The sequence below is a fragment of the Vulpes vulpes genome, chromosome 13 (assembly GCF_048418805.1).
Source record: "Vulpes vulpes isolate BD-2025 chromosome 13, VulVul3, whole genome shotgun sequence".
Lineage (NCBI taxonomy): Eukaryota > Metazoa > Chordata > Mammalia > Carnivora > Canidae > Vulpes > Vulpes vulpes.
This window is the reverse complement of record NC_132792.1, coordinates 76155414-76181844: the sequence shown is the minus strand read 5'-3', so window position 1 is coordinate 76181844 and position 26431 is coordinate 76155414. Positions and strand designations below refer to the sequence as shown.

General features: G+C 34.5%; 1 pseudogene; it reads right to left on the bottom strand.

The window, feature by feature from the left end:
* LOC112932187 (polyadenylate-binding protein 4 pseudogene) overlaps positions 1 to 2914 on the bottom strand; it is a 36315-nt pseudogene extending 33401 nt beyond the window's left edge.
* Positions 2915 to 26431: the final 23517 nt, after the last annotated feature.

Sequence of the window (26431 nt, the reverse complement as noted above, 5' to 3'; positions counted from 1 at the left end):
TAGGTACTTCTTTTTGGACAGAAGTTGTATCTTATAGCACTTTCAGTTGTAATCCCCTTATACTGTACTGGAATTTTGTTGGTGTGGTGGTAAAGTGTGGAAGGTGACTTTCTATAATGTTCCAACTAAATCTAAGTGTTTTATTTAACCTATGTGTCAGTCCCTGATCTCCTTGAGTGCTTGTCTAGTGGAATCATTTATTTTTCTGCCTCCTGGATGCTACTCCCTTCCCTGCCTGCCACATTCCCAATGCATTTCCTTAAATCATTAACTTTTGTTGGTTAAGAATTACCCTTCTTCCAGGTGATACAAGAAGGCTGGGGGCCAGGAGTGTGGATAAAGTCCTTTCTCCAATCTGTGATGAAGTTAGAGTTAGGCTCTGGCTTATTTTCCCCTATAATGTAGACATTTTATTAGAGAATACTTGACATTTTTCAAAATGTTTACTTTTCTTTTCCTGTGCCAAAGCCAGGAGGAGAGCTTCACATGAAAAACCTGAAGTGGTTCTGAGATAAAGCCCAGGGAAGTGTGCCACTCACCAATATTGGGATCTCTGGGAGTTACTATTAAACTAGTTCACACTTAGCCTCCAGCTGTTCATCACAGTTACCATTCAAGTGTTCCTATCAGTTTTATCTCCTTTGACTGTGGCTCCAATTAAACAAATTTTTATCTCTGTATTCACTTGTCTCCGTACTTTGTGGTGATGATTTGCCCTGTTTAAGATGTTGGATCAAAAATTTTCTAGGTGCTTTTTAAAAGATATCACATTCTCAGAAAAAGATTATTTCAGGGATGTAAATACATCAGGAGCTTCTGGCTTTTTCGAATAAAAGAAGTTTGTTTCTAAGTAAAGTGCATAAAATCCAGTTACTCAAAGAATATTTGTCCATTATTACCTGGAAGAAAATTTTACTGGAAAAATTAAATATTTTAAATGTTTAGTCTTGTTAAAGCGACTTACTTTTAGTCTGTCTGATATTCTTTCTTTTAAAAGTGTGTATACCATTTGTACTTCAAAGCTTTGTCTTAAAAAAATAAAAAATAATCAAAAATAAATCTTTGGGTTTTTTTAAATAATTCATGATTCACATATATCTCTTCTTCCACTAAATAATATTATTAAGAATTTATCTTGAAGGTCAGGTTTTCCACTCCCCAAATATGTATTTTTGGCCTGCTCTCTCCTCAACTTTGAGATACAAACACAGTATTTTCCCTAATAATTTGCTTACTGCCTAGAAGACTGCCTCAGGAAATTTATCCTATGAAGTTTTGATAAAAGCAGCCAAAAATGTGTGAAATATTTAATTAACAGTTTTATTGAAGATTAAAAGGAAGATTAACATTTATGTTGACACTTTGAAAATGAAGAGAGTTTTAAATCAAATAATGAAATTACGCACCTGACACATTTGATCCGTTTTCATCCTGGAGGGGGAAGGTTAGCTTATAATATATGTCTATTTATAAATGTCATGCATGTTGCAGGCTAAGATGAGGATACGTCCAAGTAGTTTTAGTCATAATTTTTAATTTTACTTTGATAGATGATTAATCTATCTTTGACATTAAGGTATTGAATAACATGTTTGATTCACTCTGCTTCATTCTATTCCAGTGGCCTAAAAAAGTAAACTTCAAAAGAAAGCATATTTTAATATATTAACCTAATTTTACTATTTTCTCCATAATATTGAGTTTAATAGTGATTAAAACACTTAATGTGACACATACTGCCAGGGTATCATAAATTGTCCCACAGCACTGAAAAGATAGAGGAAATTTCAACTTCTTCCTAAAAACAGGGATTTAATTAAACCTTATAAAAATTGCATATGATAGACAACTCTAAGCTAATCTCATTTGAAATATTAATACGCAAATACCAAATAAAATAGAAACAAACAGAAGCAAATTGCACATTAAAATAGTAATACATAACAACCAAATTAAATTGATCCTAGAAATGAACATGAGATAAACATTATTTATATTACTAAATCTTAATTGAAAAATTTAAAAAGATGAAAATAATGTGATAATGTATATACTTGCACGAAAATATTTGATACAACACAACCTAAACAAATAACCAAAATCTATATGAAATAAATATTCATGCATCTTTTTTAATATGCATCTGTCAGCTTAAAAGCCAAAATCATACTTATTTACTTAATGTTCCACTGAAGTCAGGAACTAGGCAAGAATGGTCATTTCAGTTACAATGGTCCAGTAGGGAGCTTCAAGGGCCTGTCTCTCTATAGGAACATTAGAGGAGAAGAAAAAAAAAAAAAAAAAAAAAGCAAAATCTGTAAAAATGAAATTTGTCAGAACGTTGGAAAGAGTCAAAGATTAATAGCAACTAAGTGAATAATAGGGGAAAAAAAGTTTTTTTAACTGGCTTTAAATACTTATCAGGGCACCAGGAAAGGGGGGTGCAGTGAGAACTTTTCACATGTGAATTTGCGGTTGAGGTGCTGTGATAGAGAAGGGGACCCATCTGTAAAGGCAGCTGGGGTGCCCCACCTCCCACCCTGGGACGAGGGAGCAGTGGAGAGGCCCTTTCTGGAGAGTCCCAGGGCCAACTGGGAGCCAGCCCTTTCTGTGAGGTAGATTATTAGGGAGGGAACAGAGGTGGAGCTCCAAAGGTGATGACACACAGTCACTGCCTGAATGATACTGCTGATAGCTGGGATAGACTGGGGCTGGGATAGACTGGGGCTGGGATAGACTGGGGCTGGGCGGGCAGCAGGGCGGCCAGTCTCACCAGCTTGTGCAGAGATGCCTCCGAGTAGAGGTGAGGGTGCTGGACTCCTCGGGCCAGTGTGAGGCCGGGGTGGGTGCCGGGTGCTGGGTGCCTAGGGCCAGAGACACGCAGCCACATGTTCCCGCTGTCATCAGTCCTCATCACTCGGGCCTGAGCATGGGGTTGGCTCCCGCTCAGCGCCCAAGTTCCCCAATGGAAATCCTTGATTGTTGCTTTGTGTGTTTTGTCCTTTTAACCCAAAGCCATGCTGCTTGGAGAAACCCGGCTCTTAGCTATGATGCAGGATTTCCCGAAGGTGCACAGGTGGCCCGAGGCCCCAGAGGGTGGGTTACAAGTCACCACCGGCAGGGGGCATGGGGGGATGACAAGGCCATGGTCTTTACAAGCACCTCAAGAGGGTGAACAGAAAGTCTTAAATCGCTATTTAAAAAGAGACTTTTTTTTCCTCCTTTAAAAAAAAAAAAAAAAAAAAGATTGGGCAGCTGGCTGGAATCCTCCAGGAACTGGGATGTGCAGGCAGCCAGCAAAGCCCCAGGTAATGCTCCGCTGGTGATGGAATTCCAGGGATCTTCTTTGCCCAGCAAGTGCACCAGGATGCAGGTGCTGGTAGAGAACAATCCCCCAACCCCAACACACATACACACACACACACACATACATACCTAAGTTGCCTCCAATCTGCGGGACTCAGATCCTCACAGTTTTGACACTACCTCTCAATCCTAGTAGGAATCCTTTATAACATTTTAACTTAGTTGTGTTTCAGCTACTCTTGCCTGGCTTGGTGGTGGTTGAGGGTGGTAGCACACGTTCCCAGACTGGTAATCTGGTAATAAAAAGAACAGAGAGGACTTTGTTCTCAAAGCATTGTGTTTGTATTGACCTGTTTGGGAGTGCCCTGATTGATTGTCTAAGGCTTTTGCCTTTGTTTAGCCTAATTCAAGTTTGTCCAGGGTATAAAAGTATCTAAGTGGATTGCATTGCTTGACAACATAGAAAAGGAGATTAACAAACTGCTGATGCTTGGGACAAAAGATTACAGTTGTGACAAATAATAAGCATGCTAAAGGGTTTTGGGGCCACAGCTATGGGCAGAGTTAATCTGGGATGTGAGGATTTTAAAAACCTCCTGAATATAACAGGATATCTAGAAAGCTATCCAAATATTTGGAATGAAAGTCATGCTCAGGAAGGAATGGAGATGGTCCTAAACTTTCATCTCCAGCTGATGTGTAGGCTCAATGTAAATAGAATGGATGCTAAGGAAGAGAAATAAACAGACTGGCCAAATTCTGAAGGAATGCCACAACATTCCTTGAACAAACACTGAAAGATTGTATTTTTCTTTTCTTTTTTTTCTTCTCTTCCCTTCTCTTCTTTTCTTTTCTTTTCCTTTCTTTTTTTCCTTCTTTCCATGACTGTAGACATTTAAGGAATTCTGTCAAGCTAGTAACTCACCATAAGCTAAAGGAACAGACTTCAGAAACCACACATGACAAAGAATACAATCTGTCACAGATAGTATGGAAAAGATTTTAAACAACAAGAAAATAGAATGCATAACAAAGAACAACAGCAAAACTTAGGAAGGTTGAATAATTTGGTAATATCACTTGGTAATATTCAAAATGTCAAGCTTGACAAAAAAAAAATATGAGAAATTCAAGCAGATGTAAAAGTATAGCCCGTTTAGAGGGAAAAATATCAACCGAAATTATCTCTTAGGAGGCACAAAAATAGGCTTACTAACAAGGACTTTAAATCAACTGTTTTATAGATGACCAAAAATAAAACTATAAAATAAAACAAAGCATGACCAAAGAACCAAAGAAAACTAAGAATGGTGTCTTAACAAATTGAGAATAAGAATAGAGACGGGATTCACAAAAAGGAACAAAATGCAAATTCTGAGATTGAAAAGTATAATAATTGAAATGAAAATTGCACTAGAGAGAGTCAAAAGCAGAAGAAAGAATGAGAATACTTTACAACAAAACAATTGAAATTAGCCATACTGAGAAACAGAAAGAAAAACATGTAAAGATTCTAGGAGACTTATATGACACTGCTGAGCATACCAATCAATATGCACACAATGGGAATCCCAAAAGAAGATGAGAGAAATAAAGGGGCAAAAGCATTTTTGAAGAAATAGGTAAAAAGAGTATTTGAAGAAGTAATGGCCATAATTTCCTTATATATGAATCTATAAGTGAGAAACATAGTCAACTTATTGAAAGTCAAAAACAAAAAGAGTATCTTAAAGGCAGAAAAAGAAGTGATTATGTAGGGCACTGAAGCTATTCAGTATTACACTGTAATGGTAGATACATGATATTATGCATTTGTTAAAACCCGTGGGACTGTACAACACAAAAGGTGAATCCTAATGTCAACTATGGACATTAGTTAATAGTCATGTGTCAGTATTGGTTTATCAATTATAGCAAATGCACCATACAAATACAAGATATTAGTAATAGGAGAAACTGGTAGGTGGACAGGGTGGGTTGTAAAATATGGGAACTCTCTGTACCCTCTGCTTATTATTTCACAAACTTAAAAGCATTATAAATGTATATATGAATTGTACATAATATGTAAATCTGGGTGGTACCATGAAGGACCATAGGATGGTAGAGGGTAACATGTTCAAATGAGCATTTTTAGTGGTGGGAAAAAATTGCCATAATTAGATGCTGAGAGATTGAGAGTAAGGTAATATATAGCAGTAGCTCTCACTATTTTTAAGTTTTCACAAAGTGCATATTTTGAAGTATAATCTCATTACTATATCATAACACATCGTTCAAACAAAAACTTTGGGACTAAGGAGGATAATTAATTGAGGGGAGAACAGAAAACCAAGAGTGTAGCAATGATAACATATGTGTGGCTTAAAACCATCACCTTACTCTTATACTATCCAGCCTCACTCCCAGTTACAGCCACCAATGAACACACTATGTGGCTGTCACCATGTGTATATCACATAAGAGATAAGAGAAATAATGTTGAACTCACTTAAAATTTAAAATTTGGACTGCCTTCAGCCCAGGGCGTGATCCTGGAGTCCCGGGATCGAGTTCCAGGATCAAGTCCATGAAGGAAGCCTGCCTCTCCCTCTGCTTATGTCTCTGCCTCTCTCTATGTGTCTCCCATGAATACATAAATAAAATTTAAAAAAAAATCAAATTGATTACTCTGACATTTTTGTAGAAAAATGAGAAAACATATACAGGAAGATAAAAGAACTAATCAATAGATGTGGTCACTAAATTTTTAAATAAACACTAGAAACTAATGCTTAGAGAAAAAATATAAAATTCCCATTAGAGTTGAAAGAAGTTTTGTGTTCTTTCAAGGTAAGAAATGTAGACAGTCTTTTGGTAATTCTTACTATTTGGTATTAAAATAAAACAGCCTTAAAGATAATAACATAAGCCTTTTGTCTGCATACCTCAACATAGGGTCTTCATCTTTTCGAGAAAAATCTCTTTGTCTTGTCTTTTATTTGAGACTAATGTTTGTATATCTAAAGGAACAGAAGATTACAGAATGAAAAGAACCACTATTATTTCTCTATTACTCCCTGTATGTTAGGGAAAAGTTATACTCCAGTAGAACCCTCAAATTATTATCTGTTTACCCTATCCTTTAAAACATACATATTAAAGAAAATGAAATGCCAAGGACTCCCATGGCAACACTTTCTTTTGCAACCCTCATGCTGAAAGAAGTTTCTTTGTAATACCTAGACTAAATTGCTTCTATTACAGTTGAAGCTAATTTTCTTCAGTTCTATCCTTAGTGAAAATAGAGGGCAATTTTTCCCCAAATGCAGTGGCTTTGAATATAATTTAATTTACCTGAATTCTCCTCTATTCCATATAAGCTATTTCATTAATCTTTTTCCATAAAGCCTATTAACAGCTTTTTGTCACCCTTATAAATCTGAGAATGAAGTGTCCCCAACTACAAGTCATGGACATCACAAATCCTATATAGGTTATATATAGGATATATATATATAGATACATATAGGATATGTAGAAGAAGCATAACTTTACATTATTTTTATTCTGTTGCCACTCTACATATAACTGTATAAAACTGTATGCAAATATATTTGTATTGTAAAAATTAGCATTCCATTACTTTCTCATTTTTAGTTTTTTGAGTACTGAAATTTCTGTTCATTTTCCCAAAATATCATAGAGTATACACTAGATGTGTAGATATTTTCAAAGTATAGAGAAAAGAAAGAAGAGAACTTATTCTGATCAAAATAGCTGTAGATGGAAAAACAGACTATCATCTAGTGACTAACAGACTAGAAGAAATCTTTAACGAGAATATTGACATTGAATCCAAAAAGTTTTCTAAAATCAACCAACCAAACACATACCAATAAAATAATGGTGTCCCTCAGATATGCTGCAATATAGTAATTCCAGGAAAGAAAAGCATGAGCCAAAATTCAAATAATCTTACCTGACTTCTCCTTGGAACCCCTGCAGATGCCTCTAAAGATTCAAGTAGCAAACTCAAATGTTGAGAGCTGTGCTATCAGATAAAGTAGCCGATAGCTGCATGTGACTACTAAGCACTTGAATGTGGCTGGTCTGAATTGAGATATGCTGTAATGAAAGTTCTACACTGGAAGGTGAAAGTCTTAGAATGAAACCAAGAATATAAAGTAATTGGTAATGTTTTGTGTTGATTATATGTTAAGATGATACAATTGTATATTTAGGTAAAATAAAACAATCAAAATTAATCTGACTTTAAAAAGTTTTTTGTGCAAGTGGGAGACTTAAAATTATGTACGTGGATTGCATTTATGGCTTATATGCTATTGCCTACTGGACAGTACTGGTCTAGAGGAGGGATTGGCAAACTATTCGACTACTGGTCGAATCTATATTGACCCATTATATTATCTATAATCTAAGGACATTTTTGTACTACAATAGTAGAGTCGAATAGTAGTGATAAAAGCTATACAGTCCTAAAAGATTTATGAAGCCTAAAAGATTCATACCTGGGTCCTTAAGAAAAAGTCTACTGATCCCTGATCTAGATGAACAACAGATAACTGGAAGATATAAAAGTGAAGGGAGTATATTTAATGAGGAAGGAATAACTTTTAGGGATGAGAAAATAGGAAAAGATATATTCTCTAGAAAATAATTTAAAAAGAACTCAAAATGCATAGCTAGGTAAAACATGCCATATTCTTATATTTTGAATATAATTTTTTAAGTTTTAATCAAGCCCAATTTATCATTTTTTCCTTCATTTCAACATTTTATATTTTAATATTACTATAAGTGCATGGTACGCTGGCTATATACATATCAACACTCTATTACTAATTTGGTAAAATATAGAAATACAACTAATTGTTGTATACTGACTTTCCATGCTGCTATCCTGCTAAATTCACTTTATTAGTTTAGTAGTTTTTTTCTTTAAATTCTGTAGAGATTTCTACAGAGATGATCATGTCGTCCACCAATAAATACAATTTTATTTTTTTCCTTACCAATCTGATAGCCTTTACTTCCTTTTCTTAGTCTGTTGTATGGGCTTTTCCACTAATACAAAGCTAAATAAAAGTAATGAATATTCATATTGCTACTTCTTTCTGATTTTACCAGGATAGTCATGATTATAAAGAAATATATAAAGTATAAAGGATAGTATGAAGTAAGTTATAGACATTTTATAGATGCTCTTCATCAAGTTAAGAAAGTTTTCTGCCAAAAAAAAAAAAAAAGAGTTTTCTGCCAATGTACTAGTTTACTGAAAATTTACTAGGAATGAAAACTGAGTTTTGTCAAATGTATTTTACTATATTTACTCAAAACATATGTGATTAGTGAATTACTATGGTGATGATTGTGACTGATTTCTAAATGATAAACTTTGCCTTCCTGGAATGAATTCAGCTTCATCATGGTACATTATTCTTTGTATGTGTTGTTTGATTGAATTCGCTAAAAAAAAAAATGGTTTAAAATGCTTTTTATGATATTAGTCTTCAGTTTCATCTTGCAATGGCCTTTACTGGTTGTGATATCAGGTAATATTGGATTTATAAAGGCCTCATTAAATTGTTTGGGAGGCTGTCTCTCCTCTTCTACTTTTCTGAAAGAATTTGAATTATCAATATTCTTAAAGTTTGGTAGAATTCGATGCTGAAATTTTGGGGCATGGAGTTTATTTTGTGGAAAAGTTTTTATTTATAAATTAAATCACTTTATAAACATAGGATTATTCAGGTTAGTTATTTTTTCTTTAAATTCCTGTGATAACTTTTGTCTTTCAAGGAATTCATTCATTTCTTATAAGTTTTCAAATGTATTGATATAAATTTGTTTATAATATTCCCACAGTATACATTATGCTTTTATTTTCTGTAGAATTTATAATGATAGTGTCTTTTTTTAAGATTTTATTTATTTATTTTGAGAGAAAGAGAGAGTTTGCAAGTAGGGGAAGGGGCAAAAGGAGAGAAAGAGAATCCTTAAGCAGACTTCCCACTGAGCATGGAGCTTGATGCAGGCTCCATCCCAGGACCCCAACATCACGCCTGAGTCAAAATCAAAAGTCAATCACTTAACCAACTGAGCCACCCAGGCAGTCCAATAGTCTCTTTTTTTATTACTTATATTACTAATTTATAATTTTTCCCTGGTTTCAGGGATCCCTGGGTGGCTCAGTGGTTTCACGCCTGCCTTTGGCCCAGGGCACGATCCTGGAGTCCTGGGATCGAGTCTCGTGGGGCTCCCGGTGCATGGAGCCTGCTTCTCTCTGCCTGTGTCTCTGCCTCTCTCCCTCTCTCTCTCTATCATAAATTAAAAATAAATCTTAAAAAAAATTTTTTCCCTGGTTTCCTGAACAGTTTCACCATGGGCTTATAAATTTGATCTCAGTTAATTAAATTTGAGTTGCATTGATTTGCTGTTTTTTCTCAATGGCCTATGTTGTTATCATTGTTATTCGATTTATTTATTTAGATTCTACTATTTTCTTCCTATGTAAGTATCCAATTCTATTCAAACATTGTCTTTAGCTGTATATGTGTGTATGTATATGTATGTATATGTAGGTGTATGTGTGTTTTAATTTTTGCTTAGTTCAAAATATTTCCTAGTTTTTTTTATGATTTTTTTTATGTCATCAGAAGATATTTAGAAGTGTATTCAAAGTTTTCACATATTGGGGTTTTCCAAGTATGTTTCTCTAATTCTTTTTTTTTTTTTTTTGGTGTTTTGTGTTTTAAAGATTTTATTCATTTATTCATGAGAGACAAGAAATAGGCAGAAACACAGGAAGAGGGAGGAGAAGCAGACTCCGTGCAGGAGCCTGATGTGGGACTCAATCCCAGGATTCCGGGATCATGTCCTTAGCTGAAGGCAGATGCCCAACTGCTGAGCCACCCCGGTGTCTCTCTTTCTCCAATCCATGTTCAGTTTAATAGCATTTGTGATCTGAGAAGATACTTAGTATTACTCAAATATTCAGGAAGATATTAGGATTTGTTTTATGGCTCAGCCTATGTTCTCTTGGTGGTTATTACATGTGCACTCAGATGAATGTATTCATCTCTTTTTAGTTAGATGTTTTATAATTGTCAATTAGGTCAAGTTGGTTGACAATGTTGTTCCAGTCTCATGCATTTCTACTAATTTACTATATACTTGTTCTATCAATTATCAACAGTAAAATGTTGAAATCACCAAATATATTTGAGGATTTATCCCTTTGCATTTCCATATTTTGTTTAAATTGTTTTAAGATGGGTTTTAAGGCCATATGCTTTAGGATGGTCATGTTTCTGGACCAATTAGACCTTTCTTCATTATGGAATGACCCTTTAACCCATGGTAATAATCATTTCTCTAAAGTCTAATTCTCCTTGTGGTAGTATAGTCATTCAATTATTTTATTTATTTTTATTTTTGGCTTAATGTTTGTGTGGTATATCTTTTTTCACATTAGCCCTTCACTTTTTATCTACACTTGAATTGTTATCTAAATTAGCTTTTTTTTCAGACTACACATAGTTGAGTGTTTAGTCTATCCAACCCAATAAACTCTGTCTTTGTTTGCCTATTTAAGCCATCTATATTTAATGTGAATATATAGGTAGCTTAAATCTGTCATCTCATTCTTTTTCTATTTGCCTTATAAGTACTTTGTCCCATTTTTCTTATATCTTAATCATCTCTTGGAGTAAGATTTTTTTGATATTTTTATTTTATCTCTGTTATTGTTTTTCCCTTTCATGTAGTGGTTACTCTAAGTTAACTAAATAAAACCTATCTCTAATGAATGTATTAATGTCATACTACTCCATTTATTATACAAGAAACTTATAATATACTTGAATTCTGCCACCCATTCTTTGTGCAATTATTTTGAGATATTTTACTTTTATTTACTATAAGCTCCATACTACACTGAGTGCTATTTTTTTAATTTAAAAACTTAATCACTTTTAAAGAGATTAATAAATTATTAAAGCTTTTAAATTTACTTAAACTTTTACCAATTCCATTACCTTGTGAAGATTTAAATTTCCCTCTTAATATTTTTTCTTTTTCCTGAAAGACTTCCTTAACATTTCTTTTAGTGTAAGTTTCCTGACAATGAAATCTCAGCTTTTTTTAAGCCTGAAAAAAGTCTTTATTTTTCCTTTAACTTTGAATAAAAATCTTTGGTGGGTAAAGAATTTTAGTTTATATATTTTTTTTTCTTTCAGTACTTTAAAAAGTATGTATCTCCATTTTGTTCTGATCTGTAGTTTTTCTTAGGAGAGATCAGTAGCTTTCTTATTCTTCCATATTTAATGGGCACTTTTTCCACTGGTTTCCTTTATGGTTGTCTCTCATCAGTTTTCAGAAATTTCATTATATTTTAATAGAGTTATACTTCTGTTTATTCTACTTTCATACTGAGTTTCTTGCATATAGACCTTTTCCAAGAATTTCAATTATGTTTCCATTACACTTCTAATACTGTCCCATGGGTCACTGATACTCTGTTCAATTTTTAAATTCTTTTTCTTTTTGGGAAAATGTTTGGATCATTTCTATTGCTGTGAATTCAAGTAGGCTGCTCTTTGATTTTGCATCAACTAATCTGCACACACAGGGTTTTATTTTTATTTTTTAATTTTTAATGTCATATATTTTTCATCTTTAGAGTTTTGAATAGTTAAATCTTCCATTAGTCATCTTATGATTGTTATGGTTTCTTCAACCTTCTTAAACGTATATAGTGTATTTATAATTCATTTTTTGATATTATTTGGTAGTTTTATCTTCATCATCTCTGTATAAGTTTCTATTGATTGCTTTTTCATCTGCTTATAAGTCTTATTTTCCTCATTTTTTTAATGTCTTAACACTTTTATTGGATGCTACACATTAGAATTGGATGTTGGTGATTGTATCTTGTATTTTTTTAAATAAAGTTTGACTTTGTTTTGACAAATAGTTAAGTTGCTTTGAATCAATTGGATCTCTCTGAGGTTTGCTTTCAATGTTTGGTAATGTAAATATAGGGAACATAGCTTTAGAGGTTTTATCCACTCTTCCTTGCCTGGAAACAAACTATTTCCAGTCCTATTAGGACACTAGAAATTTTCTATTGATTTATGGCAGCTCTTTGCCTAGAGTCAATCATTTTTCTCTTATGTATAAACAGATGAGTACTCAATTAAAAAATCATAGGGAAGCCTTTGCCAATCTCTGAAGATCTGTCTTCCTGTGAAACTCCAGCAACCATTCTAGCTGCCTTGTCTTTCCTGAAATCTGATCTTCATCTCTAACTCAGTGAGATCTGCAGCTGTTAGGGTTTTCCCTCCTACCCTGCAGAATAAAAATTGTTTCTACCACAAATTGGAAGCTAACATTGGGTTGACCTTGTTTCTTCCTTTTCTTCAGAATATAGTGTTATATGATCTTTTGTCTAGTACTGAAAACTATATTCCACATATTTTGTCAAGTTTCTAGTTGTTTAATGAATTATTATACATTGTTCAGAACTGAAGGTCCTTAATTTCTTTCTGAAATATTTACAATAGTTGTTTTCTTTTCTTTTCTTTTTTCTTTTTTAAATTTATTTATTTATTTATTCATGACAGACACAGAGAGAGATGAGAGAGAGAGAGAGAGAGAGAGAGAGAGAGAGAGGTAGAGACACAGGCAGAGGGAGAAGCAGGCTCCATACAGGGAACCTGACAGGGGACTCCATCCCGGGTCTCCAGGATTACACCCCGGGCCAAAGGCAGCGCTAAACTGCTGAGCCACTGAGGCTGCCCTATTTTTCTTTTTAGCCATTATCCATTATATTTATTCTTGTGTGTGTGTTCCTTTTAGTTTTTTTCTTTACGCTGAAATGTTGTTTTTAAATTTCCAACTCTGTCTGAAATATATCATTTTACTCCTGAGTTTTTCTAATTTTGCTTTGCATTATTTCTTCTATCATTTGCTAAGTGCATTTTGCTACATTTGAAACAGTAGGGTGACATTTTAATCTGTTTTATGCATAAGTCTTTCCGGTATTCTTTCATTAACAGTGGGGATGTTGTGCTGCACTTCAGTCGTTCTGGATGAGTCTGTGTGGAATTAGTTATTGACACTTTTCTGTGGCTTGAAATTCTATGTAAAATTAGTTTACCTGAAGTCAACATGAGGGAATATTCAGTGTAATTTTTTTAACTTCTCAGACTTTTTTAACTTCTGTTGTTTAGTTGTTTTTGAGGTTTCCTGGACCTCCAATAGTTTCAACTGTGATTTTGCTTTCCTTTCTTTTAAGGTGCTTGTCCTATTCACGTTTGTTTCCACCATGAGTGCTTCCTCCTCAGTGTGGGGCCATAAAACTTAGTCCTGGGTGATCAATTGTCAGAGATCACAGAAATTACAGAGCTTGGGCTTTTCAATCCTGTTGGACCCATTATGTTAAAAGAGCTTTAAGACTGAGTGAAAGTCATCCTAGTTTTAGCTGCTATACTCTTCCTCTTTTATTTAGTTACTGGTGGTCTGTTTTGTTCTCAGGTGTATCATCTACCTTATGTATTCCTTTTGATTCTTTCTGCACAGACACTGATAGCATGCAGTGTTGTTGGTGGATTTTCTCCATCCACTTATACTTCAAGGTTTGTGAGGATATCTTGTCACCTAGTTTTTACATAATTGAAGTCCTGAACTGGAAATTCAGGGAAATTTAGAAAGTGTTTATACCACCACTACTGCTATCATCCAAGCTATACCACCATTCATGCTATCATCTCAAAAGAATCCTTTTGCTTTATTTGCAAAATAACAGTAGTTTGGATCATAGATAGCCTTCAACCTTAAACACCTAATCAACTAATCTAAATTGTTGCTTCAATTCCCATGTTCTTTCTTTTCTTCTGTAGTTGCAAATGTGCTTTATACTATTTTATTGTTTTATTGTTGTCATTCAAATGTGTTTATACCCAATACTTTTCCTTTTATGAGACTTTTGCTAAAGGTGGCTCAGTCAGTGTGGTTCTAAGATATGAGGTTTGTAAGTGGAACATGCCTGACCTGAGTGAAAATAGTAACCAAAATCTACTAAATATGTAAAGTAGCAAACCAGTGTAAAGAAACACGTGAAGGAAAAACAACCAGAGAAGGTAATCTCAAAAAATCCTGTTAATACCATTGTTTTGCTGGGGAAAAGGGAATAAAAAGGAACACTAGGATTCACATTTCTCTTGGGAGCCTTTTTGGGCTGCCAAGCTTGAGGTGATTTGAAGCTATTTTGAAATTGGCTTATGTTATATAGCTAGCTTCAGGGTGATGGTTACTCCATAGACATCCCACTGACATTTGGCAGGTAAATACGCAGTTTTGTTTAAAAATATTCTCCTGGAGGGTATTATGCTGAGTGAAATAAGTCAATCGGAGAAGGACAAACAGTGTATGTTCTCATTCATTTGGGGAATATAAGTAATAGTGAAAGGGAATATAAAGGAAGGGAAAAGAAATGTTGGGAAATATCAGGAAGGGAGACAGAACATAAAGACTCCTAACTCGGGGAAACGAACTAGGGGTGGTGGAAGGGGAGGAGGGCGGGTGTTGGAGGGGAATGGGTGACGGGCACTGAGGTGGACACTTGACGGGATGAGCACTGGGTGTTTTTCTGTATGTTGGTAAATTGAACACCAATAAAAATTAATTAAAAAAATAAAAAAATAAAAAAAATTTTAAAAAAAGGTTAGAACTTCCAGTACCATCCCACTCACCTCTAGGGAGAGAAGAGGGACTAGGGGTTGAGTCAATGGCCAATGGCCAATGATTTAATTAATCATGCCAATGTAATGAAACTTTTATAAAAACCCAAAAATAGGGAATTTGGAGGGCTTCCAAGTTGATGAATATGTGAGGATTTGCTCCCAGAGAGCACTGAAGCTCTGCTGCCTTTCCGCATACCTTTCCCTATGCATCTCTTCCATCTGGCTGTTCCCAAAATATATTCTTTTATAATAAATTAGTAATCCAGTAAAAAAAAATAAAATAAAATTAAAAAATAAAAAATAAAAATATTCTCAAGATTACCTTTAAAAATAGATCTGTGTAGAGTTTAAAAATGAGGAAGTATACATATTAAAGCTTACACATCTTTTAGGTTTTTACAGAACCCCTTAGTTATCTTTGTCACAGAATCTACTCTACTCTATGAAAAATGTCTGCTTTAGTATGTCTCCCTCCACTGCTAAGCAAGAACCATGTATTTTCTCATCATTCTAAATCATACCCCCCAAAATAGGATACAGTATGAAATAATCATATAAAAATCCCAGACTGGGATCCCTGGGTGGCGCAGCGGTTTGGCGCCTGCCTTTGGCCCAGGGCACGATCCTGGAGACCCGGGATCGAATCCCACGTCGGGCTTCCGGTGCATGGAGCCTGCTTCTCCCTCTGCCTGTGTCTCTGCCTCTCTCTCTCTCTCTCTCTGTGACTATCATAAATAAATAAATAAAAATTTAAAAAAAAAAAATAAAAAAAAAAATAAATAAAAATCCCAGACTAATGCACCAGACCTGTGTGTAAATTTAATTAATTTGTCTGACAGTATGAAAATGGAAAAACTTACTTAAAACAGGGAGCTATAATCCAGTCAGTGGTTATAGTGCGATTATTTGCTTTAAAGCTTACTTTGCTTGAGAGAAACTTTTCATTGATTTCTACAAGAGAGTGATGGAAAGGATCAGGCTACAACCGTGCAGTTTAGTGAAGGCTTTAGAATCATTAATGCCAAGGAAAATACTACTCCATTACCGGTTAAGTAAAATCAGTTATTACTGCTACATAGGAGGAGATATGGGTTGAATGTGGTTCCTCCCAAACAAAAACTGGTGAAGATGATAAACAAAAGATTAGACTTCTGCAAATGTTACACTACCTCCACATTTTCTGATTGCACATTGCATCAATAAAATAATTTTAAATATTCTTTCTCTGTATGTATGATTTCAAATCACCAATAGAGAATAACTCTGGGCCCATTAGCTAGTTCAACATTCACTATACAGGAGATACATTCATATTGTCAGATTTTCACTTTAATAATTATGCTTTTTTCTCTTATTTTGCAAGATATCATTAGATTAATATTTTTTCCCATGCAGATAGTAAAAAAAAAAAGCTCTTAGTACAAGTAGAAGAGGTGTCAGAATTTTTGTTCATTTGTACTTATTTTATTCATATAGTCAATTCAAGATTACTTTGCAAAATACTTTTATACTCACTTCAACATATTATGAAATTTTAGTGTAGATAATTTCGTTAAATTAAACTTAATGTAACACTGGTACCTTGCTTGTTCTTATGGCCAGTGCATTCCTTTCCACATGTGAAGATACCAGGCCAATCTTTCTATTAAATAATAGAAAAGCTTACTTACTGCCTTATCTTCAGAATAAAAATAAATATGTCATCAATCTGTTGTCCCACTTTTTTTTTTATTACGTTGTTTATGTTAAAAATGTCATATCCAGAAAAATCATTGCTAAGACCCATGGCAAGGAGCTTCATTCTCATGTTTTCTTCCAGGAGTTTCATGGTTTCAGGTCTTACATTTAAGTCTTTAATCCATGTTGAGTTAATTTTGTGAGTCATATAAGACATGAGTCTTCTTTTATTCTTTTATATGTGAGCACCAAATTATCTCAGCATCATTTATTGGAAATACTGTCTTTTCTTCATTGAGTATTCTTGGCTCTCTCATCAAATGTTAGTTGACCCTATATGCTTGGGTTTGTTTCTGGCCTCTCAATTTTGTTCCGTGACCTATTTGTCTTTGTATATGTCAGTATCATACTATATGTTGATGTTAATGATTACAGCTTTATAATATAGCTGGGAATCAGAAAGTTGGATGCCTCCTGCTTTAGTCTATCTTGAGATTTCTTTGGCTTTTTGAGTTTTTCTGTGATTCCATGTAAATTTTAGGACTGTTTTTTCTCCTTCTGTAAAAAATGCAACTGCAATCTTGGTAAGGATTATACTGAATCTATAGATGTTTTTTATTGTTTAGACATTTTAACAATATTAATTCTTCCAATCCATTAATAAGATACCTTTCCAATTATTTGCGTCTTCTTTGATTTCTTTTACCAGTGTCTTGTATTTTTCAGAGTCGAGATCTTTCACCTTCTTACTCCTAACCATTTTTTTCATGCTATTGTAAATGGGATCAATTTCTTTATTTTCACTAGAGGACAAATAGTAGCAATCAGAAGTTTTATTTTTAATTTTTTTAATACTTAAGTAAGTACAGTTTTCTGTTTGTGCCAGGTGAACAGCTGTTCTCTCTTCACATTCAGAATTCAATGAAGTTATTTTATTTATAGTTACATGATCACAGTGGCATGAGGTCAGAGCAAAAAACATATAGCACAACCCTAGGGCAAAAGACCCATATCTCTCTTTTATAGAGCCTTCAAGGGCCATTTAAAAAAAAATGCAAAGTAAACTTCACTTGTGTCAACTGTGGAAACTGTAACTGTAAGCAAAAAGATTGCTTGTCAATTTTTTATGAAGCCAGACAACTTGTTTTTTTGAGGCAAAAGTTGGGTGATGGGAGAGGAACAAATTATGATCAAATATTATTTATAACCTATCCCCTGGTGAAAGAAGTGTGCTTGGGGAAAAGTGGATCATGAGAACTCCCAGTGAGATAGAAATATGTGTATGGGGATCCCTGGGTGGCGCAGCGGTTTGGCGCCTGCCTTTGGCCCAGGGCGCGATCCTGGAGACCCGGGATCGAATCCCACGTCGGGCTCCTGGTGCATGGAGCCTGCTTCTCCCTCTGCCTGTGTCTCTGCCTCTCTCTCTCTCTGTGTGACTATCATAAATAAATAAAAATTAAAAGAAAAAAAAAAGAAATATGTGTATGTATAGAAGTCAGTGAGAGCTGACCCCAGGTGCCTATGCACAGTGTTGCCAGGTAACCATTCCATCTAAGTCCTTACACAGGAAATGAAGGAATTTCATGAGGTTCTAGGTGCTCAGCTTACAGACATATTGTATGACATGCAATGGAAAGGAAGAACATGATTTGTTCATTTATTAAGAAGAGTTAAGAAGCCTCTGTGTTACTGTACTGAAAGAAACTACATGTGCCCAGAATAAATACATCACCTAATATTCAATTTAGAGAAAAGCAAGCCTGGAAGACTGCCTTTGTTTAAAAGCTGAACAAAATAGGCTGTTAACCTTGAAATAACCTTAATTCTGGGCCCCAATTCAAAGTGTTTGCAAAAGCCCTACTTAGTCAATGTTACTTATTAAATTTAAAAACTTTACAAAAGAATAATGATTTTCATTAAGTATATTAATTTAAGTGATTTGTCATGTGCATATCTCATCGTGTGTGTGTGTCTGATAGGTACATTCACTTTTGATCACACAAACATTTCAAAGGCAAAGAGATAGTATACAGATATATTCATTTACAAGTGCTGGCCCACTTACCTGGTAGAACACATATTTGAAAGGATATTTATAGCCCATAGTAAAATGAAAATTTTTATTTAACTTAGCTTAATTTAAAAAGCTTAAAGTAAATTTATAACAGAGCTAAATATATTTAACATGATGACTTTTATTCTGAAATTGTTATTTCAAGTTTTTCAAATACCTATGTATAAAAAATTGCTTGTGTAAACCGACAAATGGAAAAAAACATAAAAATAAGAAAAGATGTAGAAGTCCTCTATGAACTGATATGAGGTGATTTCTAATACATATGGTGATGTCACTAAATTTTTATATAGACTAAAAGTTAAGTAATAGTATTTTGCCAATGTTAAATTTTCTTTATTAATTGTGCTATGATTTTCTATGATAAATATTCAACATTTTGGATTATTATTAATGTAATATATATGGAATTATTAAATCCTAAATTCATTTTCTCTTCATTCCAAAAGTTGTCAAGAAATTTAAAAATATATTAAAAATAAGTATATACTAACTAGTAATACTTAAAAACTAATAACCCTAATATGAGGAATTTGTGCTAGAGAAAAGAATTTAACTTAAAAAAATTCATAAAGATAAATTATAATAGTAAAAAAATAGAATATTTTTATATGTATAAACATTAGGAAAAGTAAGATACATTTAATTTTTTTTCAAATATTATTTATTAGGACATTTTGAAACCTGATTCAAACATATTTGATTCGATTATACGGAAAAAGCAAGATATGATTTGCTCTAAATTGTTTAGAAATAAATCCTAATAATAGGAAAAAAATGATGAAAGCATGGCAAAATACAAATAGTTTTCCTTGGAACTTATAAAATATATTTCCATAATTTAAAAAATCTCTTAATGATCTTAGTGGGAAATGTGTTTTCTGGTTCACTGGGAAACTAGAAGTAAGGTTTTTGAGCAAGAGCTTTCCTTTCTCCTCCTCAGTGACTAATTTCCCCCTTTCTGTTGCTGAATTTGGTTTACAATTTGTATAGCCTGATATTTGAAAACATCTCTCATAAATGTTGTTAGGATATATTTGTCTGGGATGGTGAGGTCCTGTGGTAAGAAGCGTCTCTTTCTCTACCTCCAACAGGATCCCTCTTGTTCTAAGAGCTCAAGGCCAGCTGCACACCCTCCCAGGATGCCAAAACAGGTGATGTGGGTAGGCAAACACAATGCAAATGTTTGGATTTCCATGTCACCAAGACATTACTTTAAAAATGGTTAACTATAAAAGATGCTCCCACAGTCAATTAGGTGAACCAAATAACTGCGGCTTTATATCTTGATTTAGTTAACTCCAAAAAAATTTCAAAACAAAGGTCATTTTCCCTGTACTAAACCTCGAATTCCTACCTCTCTTGTACAAACATCTCAATTACTTCTAATTAAATCAAAGACAAAAAGCATAAATAGTTCCTCATCCAAAATCCAAAATTGTTCATCAAAATAAGAAAGCACGCCTGCAAAATAAACCAAAAACAATCTGGATCAAATCTGGGGGTATAATATGGAAAAGAAAATAAAACAAGTTTGTTTTTTTTTTTTCTAAAGCCTATTTGCCTAGCTCCAGCTCTCTCTGTCTCTATCTCTGGCTGTTGTGTGTGTGTGTGTGTCTTCGTGTGTGTGTGTGTGTGTGTTTGCAAGCACTTCAGATGGGAATTGCTGTGGCCAGGACTAAGCAAGTGGACTAACTCTTTGAAGCCAGGTGCAGGGCCAACACAAAATTTGTGAATGAGAAGACATTGCTTTGCCCTAAAAATGTTTAAAAGCCAACTTGGCTAACAGCCCCTGGGAAAATAATAAAGCAGCCTCTCATTTGAGATCCTCCAAGAAAGTAAAAGATAAAAAAGGCTGCAGCTACTGCTTTATCAGCTGTAGAGGTGACAAAAGACATTTCCCAGCTCTGCAGGATACAGTATGGGAAGCTCCTAATGTAACGTATTCCAGGTGAAAGCTGCTGCAGTTGACAATTACAGAAACAATTACTTATTGTGGTACCAACCGGGTAATGTGCAGGACAGCAGGGAACAAGGAAAGGCTCGTCTTCACTGTAGCCTCTTTCAGTTTTGATTATGGTAGAAAGTGGTACCATTTATCTCACTCACTACTTTTAAGAGCGAGCCTGGGGTATGGTTCATAGAAATCAGACTAGAAAAGATAACAGTAATTCACTAAGGAATAAGAGAATAGCAAATATAAAGAGAAATTCTGAGGTGATCCAAGATGTGTACAATGATTATGCAAGTATGTAAAATACAATATACTCTTTCTCTTGGTATTCACTTCTTGTGGCAACTATAATACCAATCAGGAGAAATACTTTAAGACAAATTAAAAAATGTTTAAAGTAACATTTAATATGTGAGTGATTTAAGTTAAAATATCACATGACAATCAATTTTATAGTCAATCACAAGCAGTTTTCCTTTTTTTTTTTTAAAGATTTTATTTATTTACTCATATGAGGCACAGAGAGAAAGGGAGGCAGAGACACAGGCAGAGAGAGAAGCAGGCTCCTTGTAGGGAGCCAGATGTGGGATTCGATCCCGGTTCTCCAGGGTCAGGCCCTGGGCTGAAGGCAGCGCTAAACCGCTGAACCACCTGGGCTGCCCAGCAGTTTTCCTTTTATATGAAATCTTGAATTTATTATAAACATTTCTTGGCGACCAGAAACATTAATTTTATATTATATAAATATGTCATGTTTCTAAACAGAATTACACCAGGTAGTGAATATTTTCACAGAAGGGCTCTCTTGCTAACTGAGGCTTGCTACAATTATCTTTCATGTGGAATTTTTCTTCCAGAAATGGCTACTACAAAGAGGACCATGAGAAATGTTTTCTTTTTTAAAATTTTATTTATTTATTCACAAGAGACACAGAGAGAGGCAGAGAAATAGGCAGAGGGAGAAGCAAGCTCCCTGCAGGGAGCTGATGCAGGACTCGATCTCAGGACCCCAGGACCATGCCCCGAGCCAAAGGCAGATGCTCAACAACTGAGCCACCCAGGAGCCCCAGAAATGAATTTCCTTGTTTGATATCATTTTTTTACAGTATTTTAAATTTAAACGTTATTTGAACACAGCATCAATTCTGTTTGTATTCTAAAGAAGCGAATAAAAATTACTTATAAAAGGCAATATTCAGCAAAATTAAGTTCTGCCACCAGCTAAGGGCCAACACTCTAGTGGTGCCCTAATTCATTAAATCTCTGTGTCTCTCATGAATAAAAAATAAAGTAAAATAAAGACCAGCTAAATGACTTAACATTACCTGGCCTCATAAAAATATTTTTAAAAAATAAATTCAATTCATTGATTAACACAAAAACACACATCAAGAGGCTGGTCAGGGACTCCTCTTAGTATAACCAGCCCACTTGACCTCTTCCTATGTCATCAACTTCTGCTGTCCTAGTATTTTCCTAGAAGCCTATAATCAAGTCTGTCTACTCTGAAGCAAATAGAAGATGTAACCTCATTTCTTGATTTTCGACTTTTCTCTACTTCCAGTTGCTCTTCTCCTAGTGCATTTCTTCTTCTCAGAAGTATAGTCTATCCAGTGTCTCCATGCCCATCGGCCTTCATATATACCTACATACACCACAGGCCCATCGGCCTTCTTGTATACCTACCACTCTCCTGTAACATATCTTTCAAAAATGTTCAGTGATACTATGAACATCAAATGCAATGGAAATATTCAGTCATGTTACTATTTTTATAATTGTCACAGCTTACTATATCTATTTTGAATTCTATCCTAGGCTAAATAGTTCATACTCATTACACTATTTGATTTTCACAGCATCACTATAAGATACATGGTCTTAAACATTTTATTTATGAAGAAATAATGCTCACAGAGAATTCTTAGGGCAGGGAGTTTCTGTATAACATGATGGTAGTTACATGTCATTATAAATTCATCCAAAAACTACAGAATGTACAACACCAGGAGTGAAGAGTCATATAAACTATGGGCTTGGATGATTATCATGTGTCTGTGTAGATTCATCAATTGTAACTAATGTATACTCTGGTGAAGGATGTTGATACGGGGGAGATTGTGCATATATAGAGGCAGAGAGTATGTGAAAATCTCTGTACCTTTCCTTCAGTTCTGCTCTCAACCTAAAACTTCTTTTAAAAATAAAGTTTATATTTAAAAAAAATAATAATGCCCAGGGTGCCTGGGTGCCTCAGTCGGTGAAGGGTCCTGGGATCGTTCACATCTGGATCCCAGCTCAGCAGGAAATCTGCTTTTCCCTCTCTCTCTCTTTCTCTGTTCCTTCCTCCTTGCTCATTCATTCTCTCTCTCTCTCTCTCTCAAATAAATAAATAAAATCTTATAAAATAAAATAAAATAAAATAAAATAAATAAAATAAAATAAAATAAAATAAAATATAAAATATAAAATATAAAATATAAAATATAAAATATAAAATATAAAATATAAAATAAAATAAAATAAAATAAAATAATGCCCACAAAACCCAGTAACTTTTTCAATAATGACAACAATTCACGACTGACCTGAGATCTGGACCCAGTGTGATGGACTTCAAGGGTCATTCCTCAACCCTTACACTACTCTTCTTCTGCAGAGTTAAACTGCTTTGAAGCTGTGTGCCTTACCAGCTTCATGAATATCACTCTTTTCTGAGACTTACCCTAGCTCTCCTTATTTCCCATGCTCCTAAAAAAGAAGTTTTTCTCATGTTGCCACATAAAGAGAGAGGGAAAGAGGCCAATCCTCAGTTCCCTTTTTTCACATGATACAAATTCTCCAATGGATGAGGTTTCCTCAAGTGGTTTTAGCCAGATTATAGCTACAGATACTTAGCTTTTTACTCTCAAACCACCTGTAGGACATATCAGCTGAATGTCCTGGGATAGCTCAAACCCCACAGGGCCATAATGGAATTCATCTTCTTTTCTTTCTAACACACTTCTCATATTCTGAAATCTCAGTTGTCCAAGCATGAACCTGACATCATCATGTCTTTCACCCTCAACTTCCAACTAAGTGACAAGTTCTGCTGAATCTACTTATTATATTCATCTTGACTCCACCTTGTACTCCTCCTGCTACAAATCCTAAATAATTTTCATGGCTTCATCCTGCCTTCCCTGGATATCTCTAGTAATTTTCTTATTGTCTTTTAACCTCCAAATTGTCTCTTTAAACCAATCCTACAAAAATTCCAATAGACACATAAATTAGAGATTCATCTACAATCCTGCCCTGCTTAAACCTTTAAAAAATGGCCTATCACGCCCCAGACGCACAGGCTGGTGATACTACCACAGTACACATCTCCAGTCTCATCACATGTTTGATCTTGATATTGTTATACTTTCTACACAGGCAGCCTAGTGTGTTTTGATTCTGTGCTTTTGCTTACGAATTCCAAACCACTCTGATAGTCAGTTAAGAGGTAGAAACACTTAAAGCATAAAATATATATTTATTGAAATAAACAGGATGTGAAGTAGGTCTTTACTTCATGATTTATAACACAGAGTAATCTGTTTGAGGAATTCCTGGGGATTAGTACTTTGATAGATGCTAATAAGCAACCTGTAAAATAGAGGTTTTGATCAAATAGTTTGGGGAATCTGGAGTAAAGTTAAATATATGTATTTAATAAAGGATTTCCTAGCGCTATTGATATACTTGTATCCTTGTGATTCTCTAAAACAAGGGGAATAAATAGAGATTTCAGTATGATCATTACCTAAAATAAGATGCAATAAACTGGGACTTTAACATGTTGTAGTGCTTTAAAAAGATATAAAGTATTATACAGATTCCTAAGATTACTTTCTAATGACTTAGAAAGGTATAGGTATAGGTATAGGTTAGGTATAATGACTTATATAGGCCAAGTAATAACCCTATGATGTCCTGTAAGCTGTTCAAGTGAAAGGAAAAGTCACATATCTCTCACTTTAAATCAAAAGCCAGAAGTGATTAAGCTCATGGAGAAAGGCATGTTGAAAGCTGAGACAGACCAAAAGCTAGGCCTCTTGCACAAGTTAGCCAAGAAGTCAATGCAAAGATAAAATTCTTAAAGGAAAGCAAAAGTGCCACTCCAGAGAACACACAAATGATAAGAAACTGAAACAGCCTTATCGCTGACATAAAGAAGGTTTTAGTATTCTGGATATTGTTTTGCTGTAGGGAATAGGGAGGCCTGAGGACAAGGGGAGACGTGAGTGAGAGACCAGTGGGGGCAGCAGTTAGAACACACACAACATACCAATTAAGTTTTCTGTCTTATAGTGACATGGTTTGTGGTACCCCAAAACAATTGAAATGGTAACATCCAAAATCACTGATCATAGATCACCATAACAAATATAATAATAATGAGAAAATTGGAACTATTGTATGACTTACTGAAATGTGACACAGATACAAAAACTGTCCAAATACTAGAAAAATGGAGCTGATAGACTTGCTTGATGCAGAGTTGCCACAAACCTTCAATATGCTAAAGAAAAAAAATTGGGGATCCCTGGGTGGTGCAGTGGTTTAGCGCCTGCCTTTGGCCCAGGGCGCAATCCTGGAGACCAGGGATCGAATCCCATGTTGGGCTCCCGGTGCATGGAGCCTGCTTCTCCCTCTGCCTGTGTCTCTGCCTCTCTCTCTCTCTCTCTCTCTCTCTCTCTGTGACTATCATAAATAAATAAAAATTTTAAAAAAAACTTTAAAAAAAAATTCTACTTTTGAGATGCAATAAAGTGAAGTGTAATAAAATAAGGTATTCCTGTAACAGGATAACTCAAGTAAGAAGGGGGATTATGGAACAATCAATATATTAGAGAAAAATTATTTATTTTCCCTGGTAAAATTATATTTTTAAAATCAGTCTAAAGAAAGATAGGCAGCACAAATAAAAAATGGAAAATCTTGGAAGGGCAATTCCATGGTCAGTCAACATGAGCAAAGCTGTTCAATCTCACTTGGAGGGACATGTGAAGTAACATTCCCCAAATTTCTGAATCTTAGATAAATATCTGTTAAATTATTTATGTTGGTGGAAGAAGATAAGTAGTGCACCACATTTTTTTTATTTTTTTAGAATACAGACCATTGGCCAAACTCTATAGAGTTTTGTTAGAATAGACAAATTTCCAAATATTAAATGATAATACACATTGCAGTGATTCCAGGCATGTATTCAGCATTTCCTTCTTTCAGATCCCAATGATAAAGCTAGTTCCCTGTTTTTAAGATCTTCTAATGATAGAGCACATGCCACAGTTAATGAACCAATGTTAATATTTAGTAGTCCTGTCTGAACATACTCCTTTGACTTATGAGTTCTTTCAAGTTTTCCTTGTTTTGATTACCTTGATAGTATTTGTCTGTTGTTTTCTGGCAATAAGACTGGATTTATGGGTTTTAGGGAGGAAAACCAGAGAGATAAAGTGCCCTTTTCATCACACCTCAAAGGTAAATACTGTCAACATGATTTATAATGTTGATGTTGATTTTGGTTACTTGGCAAGGGTACCATTTGTCACGTTTCTCGATTTTGAAAAGTGTAAAGACCTCCGAGCAATTGTGGTCCCCAGGAGTTTCTCAGTTTTACACTTGTCCATACTCAAC